This window comes from Lissotriton vulgaris, unplaced genomic scaffold (genome assembly GCF_964263255.1).
Source record: "Lissotriton vulgaris unplaced genomic scaffold, aLisVul1.2 SCAFFOLD_306, whole genome shotgun sequence".
Classification (NCBI taxonomy): Eukaryota; Metazoa; Chordata; class Amphibia; order Caudata; family Salamandridae; genus Lissotriton; species Lissotriton vulgaris.
This window is the reverse complement of record NW_028247226.1, coordinates 1290391-1300003: the sequence shown is the minus strand read 5'-3', so window position 1 is coordinate 1300003 and position 9613 is coordinate 1290391. Positions and strand designations below refer to the sequence as shown.

General features: G+C 50.7%; 2 pseudogenes; both read left to right on the top strand.

Moving 5' to 3' along the window:
* Positions 1-6068: 6068 nt before the first annotated feature.
* On the top strand, positions 6069-6195 carry LOC147665208 (5.8S ribosomal RNA; annotated as a pseudogene; the record flags this gene model as incomplete).
* A 420-nt stretch (positions 6196-6615) lies between these two features.
* LOC147665207 (28S ribosomal RNA) lies at positions 6616-8922 on the top strand (annotated as a pseudogene).
* Positions 8923-9613: the final 691 nt, after the last annotated feature.

Sequence of the window (9613 nt, the reverse complement as noted above, 5' to 3'; positions counted from 1 at the left end):
CTACAATTAACAAATATCTAAAAAGTTCTGTTTTGGTGACATTTTTTTAGGTGTATGCATACACGTGCAAGGGCAAAACTAGTGATTCAAAGTGAAAGTATTCTGGTGGTCGGTTGGTCTATACTTTGTGATGTGGTGAGACGGAGCTTAATTTGGGTGCCATTTGTAAAGACCAATGGTGAAATATTGTGGATGGGGATCCACTACATATGTATGTATTTGTGTATGATATCTTTTGGAAACCATGATGCTGGCAAGACAAACAACTTTGTCTTTAGGCCAGAACTCAAAAGGGGCACATAATAGTTCATCAAAAGGTGTTCACTAAAGACGAGGATAGGGAAAAAATAATTTTAGGGTAAGAAGTTAATGCAGCATGTCCTGATACTGAAGCCAATCATAAAACATCTACAATTTGCAATGTGGAAATAAGAAGTAATTATAAAAGCCCTGAATTAAATCAGGCAGATGTTGAAATCAACCATCTGCCGAACCCTAAGGAAGGGAATCAGAAGATGTAGTGAATTATTTAAGGAAACGTTAGAAATTCAAGGGGAGTCTCAAAAACTATAAAAAGAGTAAGTCATGTGATCCCTCCAGTAAGACAGAATGCTGATGCAGGCACATTTGAGAGCACTGTTCATATTGGAATACTGCCTGAAAGAAAGAACAAGCTAAAATTTGCGTTTGAACAGAGGAAAACCTTTGAAACCCTTTTTGGCCTTAAGGATATAATGTCAAATGATTTAAACAGGTCAGTTCCTGTGATTTCAAAGGCAGATGAATCACGAGAACAGTATTGTATCCAAGCCATATCACAAATGCAATTTCAGAGGCTAAAAATGAACTTAATCAATGTGGTTTGGAACTGATTCCTCCCAAAATGATTGAATGATACTCAAGAAAGTTAAGACTACTCTTAACGCACCACTACTGACTAATGCCACGTAATAGGCTTTGGGTGAAGGAAATGATCACAGGCATCATATGATGGGAGACGTGAAAAAGAAAAAAGGATTTAAGAATGGAAGAGTCATTGAAGAGTCATTGGTTATAAACTAAATATGAGAGCAGTTCTTCAAGATAATTTGATTTTGACTTCGGATTTTGAGGTTTTAATGATCGTAGGGCACTCAAAACAGTGCTTTAATTCTCATGTCCTGTGCAGATCAGTAACTCAAGTCTCTTAGATGCTAATTATACCCAAAGATTACAAACTAATTTGAATAAGAAAGGTATGAGTAGACTCTGAAGGATACACTTAAAACAGGTGCAAGCCCTTAGATCCATAGGAAGTAAGGTGGAATGGTTTAATGATGTGAGGAATATGGTATTAAATTGCGTCATTGAAGGCTCACCACAACCTGAGTAACACAAATGGCAAAGAACTTAATACAACTGCTCATCAACTGTATGCGTATCAATGCCTTATTAAGGAAAAATATTGACAGGGTCCACAGGAACTATAGGCAACATCATACAGAAGCAAAAAACTAAAAGTACTGAACACGAAAAGAAGCATGGATAGTAGCATCCGAATTGAATGTGAAATAAGTGTAATATTTAGAATTAACAGAAAATTATGATAGCAATTCAAAAGGCCAATACTACAGAGATTTGGTTATCAGTTAATGAGAATTCGAGAGGTATACCAAAAAAAACTTGTTATATGCTGTATTGGAAGTGTATTTGTCTAATTTTAGTTCCACTCTATACAATCTGACTGATGCTAATAATGTTGAAGAGGGATTGGTTTCTAGGACATACTATAGGGGGGTTTCTGTTTGGAACAAATTTCTATTTTATTAACCCATGTTTGCTAATTCAAGGGACATGCTGTCAAACTATACTGAATAATACATTAAAGGTAAAGATGGAAAAATAGACATATGTCAGTTAGGGAGAAAGCTTACTTATTAGTGGCCACTTGAAGGTGGGAACCATGGGCAATTGTCGACTTTGTCCATGCCTTAAAATGTCTCTGAGTCCTGTACCCCAGTTTGTAGTTACTTTGAGAGCAGGGGTAAATGTTTCCAATATTTGGAGAATCTCCAAGAGGAGGACCTAATATGGGAAATTCTGTGTCTAACAATAGAGGTAAATCAAGCATGGATGATTGAAAGTCTAATCCCTCTGAAACACACTAGAAGTGGAGGGTGTGTTTCAAGAAATATAATTGCAAAAGAACTATCGCAGTTTGTTTGCTAGGCCAAATCCCCTATGGGATATAGCTGTTGCATGTTACATTGTTACAAGGTATTTTTAACAGTTTTGTATGGTTGACTTTTTGGGGCAGGAATTTTATATTATAGATGATATCATGAAAGAAGAGATAACATATGTTTGCATAATGCTTTCCCAGGCAATTTCTTGATAAGCTAATTAACAATAATAATCAAATTACTAGGGGTTTGATAACTGCATTTACCTAGTATGTACCCATCTGCACAACGCACAAGGGTTTAGCCGAAGGGCGTGGCATTTGTGTCTCCCAAGGCATACACTACTGCAGGAGCAAGAGGAAGCACATGCCACAGAAGAGTCCATAAGACTGATAGTAGAAACTAATTTCACAACAAGTCTTACAAAGTAGCCAATCAGACAGCTAAAGGCCCCAGTCACGCTGAAAATGATAAGCATTCCAAAGTATTAATAGAAGATGCTTCTAGAGAGATCACAGCATTACACCACCTAAGCCCAGCAAGAACACCTGGGCATCTTAAACATAAGGCAGGAAGTATTGGTATCCCAGAAGCAGAATTACTGAGAACACAACTAATATATTGCCAGAACCCCTTGGACACTAAACAGTGCAGCTGTCTCACAGCAATCATTAGGGAATGATGAAAACTGGAGGCCAACTCTGAGGTAAAACTATGGATTCAAGGAATCAAAACAATGGTGGAAGAGGAAATAAGAAATGTCTGAGGTGCCACGTTAACAGACGTCAGACAAGGCAGATCATATTAGTGGAACCAATGTGCAAATGTATCTGTGAAATAACCAATGTGGGCTCAATGCAATCGAGAAACTCCTGCTGTTGGTTATTAATCAAAACTAAAAAGTACCCTTAGGTGCTATTATTGTAGACCACCACTGCCAATGCAGTGATGTCCAAACTGCAGATTTGTCTTGCCACTCATTGTAGGAAGCTGTTGAACCTAGGAGAGAGACAAAGCGGTCTCATTCTTGATATGAGCTGTGGTTGAGTGCCAATATAATCAAACAATCTGGTATGTAACTGTGAAAGCAGGTTTCCAGGAAGAATGCCAAACTTACCACCCTTGGTAGCTGGGCACAAGTAGCAAGGCTTTCCTAGCATACTGATAATGTAATACAAAATTGAACCAAATCTGATGTAGGGATGTAGGCATCATGGGAGATCATAAATCAAGAGGACAAACACACAATACATCTGGTCTCCACATAAAAAAGGGGGGAATAAGGACATAAGGTGTCTGTGGGAGAACGCTTCTTTAAGGAAACAAACCCTCACTCAGCTGAGGGTGACATGCTTCATCATGGGGTTCCATCCTCACACCAGGACCGCCATTATAACGGGACATGAGTCTAAAGATCTAAAAAAAAAAGGGGGCTGGTGGCCAGGGAACATGCAATATGTAGTCCAGACTCCAACTCTTCTAAGTTTCATATTGTTTGAGCACTTTTAATGAATCTCTTGTTCTTATTTCCTAGTACGACAGTGGACCCTGTGATTCATGGTGGGCCACCTCTCTCTGAAACCACCTGGCTTACAAATGTGAGGCAGGTACTTTTGTATTCTGTTTGCAGAGTGGTGCTATCACCGTAGCCCTGATGATTGACCCTTCATTGGGTCAGTTATATGCAGTAACATTTTGACCATATAGAGCGGGGATTTTTCCAAACCGCCTGTCCTCTCTTAGGTTTTAACCCTATCTATTAGGCGCACCAGAATAAAACATAGATTCAGCACACCAGGTGATAGTTTTATTGACCACACTTTTTTCTTGCACTCTGCCCCTCACTTTGAAAAATTACTCTGCTCTTTTGATTGCAAACACCTCTGCTCCTCTCCATTGAGAGTTGTAGCGCACACCAGGTACCTTGTGGTCTCGTTGTGAGGAGGTAACCCCATGATGAAGTATGTCACCCTCGGGTGAGTGAGGGTTCTTGTCCTTAAAGAAGTGTTCTCTCAACAGAAACCTCTTTTTTACGTCGAGTTTAGGCAGAGAGCATGCACTGTCTGCAAGACCTGTATCGGTCTCTTAAGTCTAGCCCAAGCTGTCATAACTGTGAAATAAGCGGATATACATATGCATGACTGCTTGCCAAGTTGTGCAACTGTTTGTGTAGTACCTGAGGCACTTTCATGCTTACCTCCCCGCCTCAATGCTCTTTGAGCATGTTTAGCAAACAAAACAATGTGGCTTGAGGCAGACCTTTTGCAGAACATCCTCAGAAGTCTGTTTCTGATTTGTTTATATTTTTTCAACACATAACAGTTTCTCTGTGGTGGTTTGCTTTTGTCGGACCATGCTGTTTGGCTCTAAATCTTGCAGTGCTCCAGACAACCTCACTAAAGGAAGCAAAGATGTATTTAATTCTTTAAGTTGATGTCGTGAGAAGCAAAGAATAAGGTTTCCAATGGCCTCTGTAACTAAGAAAGGGTCAAACCATTTTGTACGAGTGGGGACAGCTTTTTGCCGCCTTTGCCTTATAGCATTCCATACTGGGCATGTTGTTGACGGTAGGGCTGGGCGTAGTTTGCGTATCGTCACTACGCACACTATGCAAAATTTTGGAAAAAATGTGTGGAAAATGAGGGCACGTTCTGAGGGTCCGTGTACCCGGGACAGGGGTCCCTCGTGCCTGGGCAGGCTCACTGATCTCTGCGGCCTGGCAGGATTGGAAAGCAGGGACCGGCCCTGGGGCCTGGGTTTCGGTCAGGGCCGTGTGGCAGGCTGCCCTGGATGGGGTCCGGCGGGCCCGGGGAGCCTCCCCCTGTTGGGCTGGGTCCAGGGGTTTCCCCTTTGCCTTTGGGCCTGGGAGCCCTGGCTGGGTTTAGGGGTCCCGCTGGGACCCGGGTAGTGGGCTCCGGCCCTGGGCCCCGTCCTCCAGCCTGCCGCACTGCCAAATACCCAGGACGGGGTTCTGTTGTGCCAGGGGAGCCTCCCCTTGCTTTGCTGGTTTCAGGAGCTCCATCCGGGGCCCCTGAGGACCCCGGGGAGGTTGGCCTTCCCACCCAGGCTCTGTCCTTGGTCCTGCTGCATGGCAGGGCGCCTGGGATGGTGTCAGGCAGGCCCGGGGAGGCTTTCCCTGCGCCTCTGGGTCTGGTAGCTCCGGCTGGGTCCGGGGGCCCCTTTGGGGCCTGTGTCGGGTGCTGCGGCCCTGGGCCCCGTCCCCTGGCCTGCTGCTCCACCAAGGGCCCAGGGCAGGGGTCTGTTGGTCCCGTGCAGGCGTTCCCTGCTTGTCAAGGTGTCTGCGGGCCCCAGGTCGGAGGGCCCTTCGGGTCCCCCCTCACAGCCTCCATGGCTGGGCCCAACTGGGGCCCTGGGCCTCCAGTCCCCCATGCCCCGGCGCCCGCTCACTCTTTTGTTGGGACACAGAGTGACCAGATGGCTTTCCTTTCATGCCCGGCCATCTGGTCGCACCGTTCTCCTCAGTCATCTGGTCGCACCAATCCCCTCAGCCATCTGGTCGCACCGATCCCCTCCGCACCCAATGCTTTCCTATGGGGTGACCAGTTGGCCGAGCTTCCCTGGAAGTCCCAATGAGGTGACATTTACCTCCCCGATCCCAACGAGGGCTCCAGGAGGTTGTGTACTTTTGCCCCTGGGTCCCCTCTGTCACCTCGTGTGCACGCATTACAAGAAAAGGGGGTAATTTTCTGCTGGCTGGGGCCCCCCAGGGGGCCGAGATCCTGGCAAATGTTTTTGCTCCCAACGGTGCAGTCTGACTCCCAGAGTGGAAGCCTTAAAAGAGGTGCCCAGACCGTCTCACCGTGCGGGCCGGTGATGGACGGCGTTGCCTTCATCCTGCCACTCCTGCGCCCGCAGGTGGGCGAATGTTTTCAAAAAGTTGCCTGTGACTCTTGGCGGTGGATCACTCGGCTCGTGCGTCAATGAAGAACACAGCTAGCTGCGAGAATTAGTGTGAATTGCAGGACACATTGACCATCGACACTTCAAACGCACTACGCCTGTCTGAGGGTCGCTTGATCGTCAATCGCCCCGGGGCTTCCCTGGGACGTGGCTGGGGCTGTCACAGGGTTAGCTCATTTCCTCTTCGTCCCCCCACATGGTCAGACCCCCGATCACCCATGGCAGGGTCCCTTCCAGGGTCCTGCCGCAGAGGTACGCTGCCGGCACGCCTGGCCCCCTTGAAAGGGTCCGCAGACCTGTCCGCCCTAGGTCCCATCCCGGGGCGCCTGTCTGAGTGCCACGTGTGTCTGTCTGTGGTATCCCACCAGCTGCCAGCACGCGCGCAATTCGGGGGCGCACCTCTGTGGCCAGCTTCCCGGGGAGGGCGCAACCCCTCCAGATCCGATCCGAGGAAAGAGAATGCGCGCTGCCGGGAGGGTCCTGGCCTTCCCCGGCAACCTCCTTTGACGCTCCAGCGTCATTCTTCCGACTACGACCTCAGATCAGATGTGGCAACCCACTGAATTTAAGCATATTACTAAGCGGAGGAAAAGAAACTAACCAGGATTCCCCCAGTGACGGCGAGTAAAGAGGGAAGAGCCCAGCACCGAATCCCCGCCTGGCGGCGGGTGCGGGAAATGTGGCATACAGAAGACCGGCTCCCCGGCATCGCTCAGCGGGCCCAGGTCCTTCTGATCGAGGCTCACCCTGAGGACGGTGTTAGGCCGGTAGCGGCCCCCGGCGCACCGGGATCGGGTTTTCTCGGAGTCGGGTTGCTTGGGAATGCAGCCCAAAGCGGGTGGTAAACTCCATCTAAGGCTAAATACGGGCACAAGCCCGATAGCCGAGTACTGTAAGGGAAAGTTGAAAAGAACTATGAAGAGAGAGTTCAAGAGGGCGTGAAACCGTCGAGAGGTAAATGGATGGGGTCTGTTCAGTCCACCTAGAGGATTCAACACGGCGGGAAGGTCGGTGGCCCGGGAGTTCTGGATCGGCCCGGCAGGACACTTTTCGTCCATGGCAGTGCACCGCGACCGGCTCCGGAACGGCTGGGAAGGCTTTGGGGTGGCAGGTGGCCCTCCACTCCGGCAGAGGGTGGTATAGCCCCCCTGGCAGCAGCTTCACCATGTCTGCAGAGCTGAGGGAGATTCAACCACCTCCGGCCCTCCCCCGGGCACCCGTCCCTAGCCACCCCTTGGGGCGCACCGGGGCAGTTGAAGGGGGGACGGGTCCCCTGCTCCCGGCGCGACTCGGGTGAACTGTTCTCAGTACACCCTGACCGCATCACGCCGCCGGGCGAGGTGGCCCATGCCGGCACCAGGGGTCTGTGGTGATGTCGGTACTCCCCCCAAACCCGTCTTGAAACACGGACCAAGGAGTCTAACACGCGCGCGAGTCGGAGGGCCAAACGAAACTCTGTGGCACAATGAAGGTGAGGGCCAGCGTGCGCCGGCTGAGGTGGGATCCCGCCACGCTTCCAGTATCGGGCACCCCACCGGCCCTTCTCGCCTGCTCTGTCGGGGAGGTGGAGCATGAGAGTGCGTGATAGGACCCGAAAGATGGTGAACTATGCCTGGGCAGGGCGAAGCCAGAAGAAACTCTGGTGGAGGTTCATAGCGGTCCTGACGTGCAAATTGGTCGTCCGACCTGGCTATAGGGACGAAAGACTAATCGAACCATCTAGTATCTTGCTCCCTCCGAAGTTTCCCTCAGGATAGCTGGCGCTCAGATCCCCCAGTTTTATCTGGTAAAGCAAATGATTAGAGGTCATGGGGCCGAAGCGATCTCAACCTATTCTCAAACTTTACATGGGTAAGAATCCCAGCTCGCTGGCGTGGAGCCGGGCATGGAATGCGAGTGCCTAGTGGGCCACTTTTGGTAAGCAGAACTGGTGCTGCGGGATGAACCGAATGCCGGGCTAAGATACCGACGCTCATCAGACCCCAGAAAAGGTGTTGGTTGATAAAGACAGTAGGACGGAGGCCATAGAAGTCGAAATCCGCTAAGGAGTGTATAACAATTCACCTGCCAAATCAACTAGCCCTGAAAATGGATGGCGCTGGAGCATCGGGCCTATACCCGGCCGTCGCCGGCGCTAAGAGCCGCAGGGGCTAAGCTGCGATGAGTAGGAGGACTGCTGTGGTAAGCACGGAAGTCAGGGATGAGGGCCGGGGTGGAGCTGCCACAGGTGCAGATCTTGGTGGTAGTAGCAAATATTCAAATTAGAACTTTGAAGGCCGAAGTGGAGAAGGATTCAATGTGAACAGCAGTTGAACATGGGTCAGTCGGTCCTAAGAGATGGGCGAGCACCACTCGGAAGGGACGGGCGATGGCCTCCATTGCCCTCGGCAGATCGAAAGGGAGTGGTAGAGACGGGCGCCCCCGTGGTGTTGTTGCAATAGTAATCCTGCTCAGTACAAGAAGAACTGCAGGTTCAGACATTTGGTGTATGTACTTGGCTGAGGAGTCAATGGGGCGAAGCTACCATATGTGGGATTATGACTGAACGCCTCTAAGTCATAATCCCCCAAACTGTAACAATACTGCAGTGCTGTGGAGCCTCGTTGGCCTGGTATAGCCGGCCTCTCTCGGGGGGCCGGTGCGTAGAGCCGCTCGCTTGGGGACCAAAGCGCGGATGGAAGGGGGCCACCTCCATCGCCCTTAGTGCACTGCATGCTTGTGGGGCACCCAGTGCAAAATCATTCGTAGATTACCTGATTCTGGGTCAGGGTTTCGTAAGTAGCAGAGCAGCTACCTCGCTGCGATCTATTAAACGTCATCCTCTGAGCCAAGCTTTTGTCTCTCGTGCATGGGTGCTCGCGGACACCCTCCTCCACCACACCCAGGGGTGGGTCCCTCTGCCGCTGGGAGGGATGTGGAGGGGGAAACGCGGGCCCACAGGAGGCCACCTCCACCATGTGCCCTGCGGCAAGAGGGCCTCCCCCTCCCGTCCCTACCCCACCAGGGTGCGGGGATGGGAGCCACCATCCCTTGCGGTTTAGCAGGGTGACCAGATGGCTTGGGCCGACTGGGCCTCCCCTGCCCGCTGCTCCCGGGCAAGTCGGGCAGGTAGGCGAGCAGCAGCCACCCGGGGGAAGGAGCCTCCAGAGCGGCTGCCTCAGTGCACCCAGCCACCCTCGCCGGTCTGTAATGGTGAATGGGTACGGCACCCTCCCAGGCCACCTGGGCTGCACGACCAGATGGCCCTGCAGGCCGGGCAACCAGATGGCCCTGCGGTCAGGGCAACCAGATGGCCCTGCGGTCCGAGAGACCAATTGGCCCTGCGGGCAGGGTGACCAGATGGCCCTGCGGGCTGGGTGACCAGATGGCCATGCAGGCTTGGTGGCCAGGCTAACTCCAACTTTTGTCCCTCCCCAAAGTTCTATAAGGAACTACGTGCTGGCTTAATAGTCGAGAAAATGGTCTCCCCGGGCAGGCCGTAGGGGCGAAGAGGTGGCCTGGGCTTATCCCTCCTTTGTTCCAGCCGAGAG